Consider the following 1435-nt stretch of genomic DNA (forward strand, 5'->3'; position numbering starts at 1 on the left):
ATGCTTACACATTAAAATATGTTACGTATAAGCATGTCTAATTTTAACAGTATGCATCACATTATTAAAAAAAAATACAAAAAGTCCATTTTTTTATAATCAGCTTCAATTAACTTTATTTTAGTTTTAAAGAAAGACTTTCTCTACCTACCTTTTTCTTCATTATACTTATCAAGATCTCTCTTCATTTTCAAACACATATTACCCATTTCTCTTATGATTTTCAAAAGCATTTCCGGTTTTTGGATATATTATTTCGCTCTTTTGGACGTTCTTTTTAGCAGTATATTAAATGTTCTTCGGTTATGTATGTGGTTTAATTTTATATACTCATTTGAATATTAATGGATATTAAAAACAATTAAAAAAAATTAATTGATACTAAATGATAAATATAATTGGTTTCTTTAGTTGGACTAATTATTAATACAAAAATTTATTTAAAATTCTCTATTTAATTTAAAAGGACATATAATATTTATATATTATCATATTTTATTAAAAAAAAATTTATATTTAATTTTAGATAGAATAATATTATAGAATCAGTATAATTTATTATTTTTGACTAACAGTCGATTTAAAAATATTAATAACTAAAAGTACGGTGTTAGGTTGCTGCAGAGGTGGAAATGGGCTAGACTAGGCTAGCTGATGGGAGGTTTGTGGCTCGACTCGACTCGTTTTATTAAAAGTAACATGCCTAGATTTGAGCTATCTATTTACAGCATGGGTCAAATTCATTAAAATCAAAGCTAAGCTCGACTTGGTTCGGTCTATTTTTACTCTTAGTCACTAGACTAAAAGATATTAGATTATTAGCTAAAAGTACTAGTCAATATAAATTAAAATTACTTATCCTTAATTTTTTTATATATACTTTGTGTTTTTTGTATTTTAACGAAAATTTAAAATTAATTTATACGTTCTCATGTTTGTGTTTGTATCAATGCCTGTGGATCATAGTTGTAGAGTGGTAATTATTGAATTTTAAGCTTTTTATGGACACTAATTAATGAAACTATCTTTTGTTTCAATATAATAAGAATGCATACGAAACAAATGAGTTGCAGAGAAATTCTCATCTAACTAATTTGGATTATTGGTCGAGTGTCCAAATCATTTAAATCGTATGCTTGAATAAGAGTTAGGAATTTAAATTTTACTTCCTGTATATATAAAGGATCTTCTCCAGTTTTTTTAACAATTGATAGAATACAGTGTGATCTCTTACCTTTAATTTTTATGAGTGGGACCAGAAATAAATAAGAAAGAACAATAAATGATTAGATTGAACACTCGATACCATCTAATTTTTTCTCACCGGAAAGAATCCACTCCTTACAACTTATCGACTAGCGCTAAAGATCTTTAAATAGAATTCAGATATTGTAGGAAAAAAAAAAAGAGAAAAATTCTCATTTTTGTCATGTAT

Source organism: Arachis ipaensis, chromosome B06, assembly GCF_000816755.2.
Source record: "Arachis ipaensis cultivar K30076 chromosome B06, Araip1.1, whole genome shotgun sequence".
In the NCBI taxonomy this organism is placed as follows: Eukaryota; Viridiplantae; Streptophyta; class Magnoliopsida; order Fabales; family Fabaceae; genus Arachis; species Arachis ipaensis.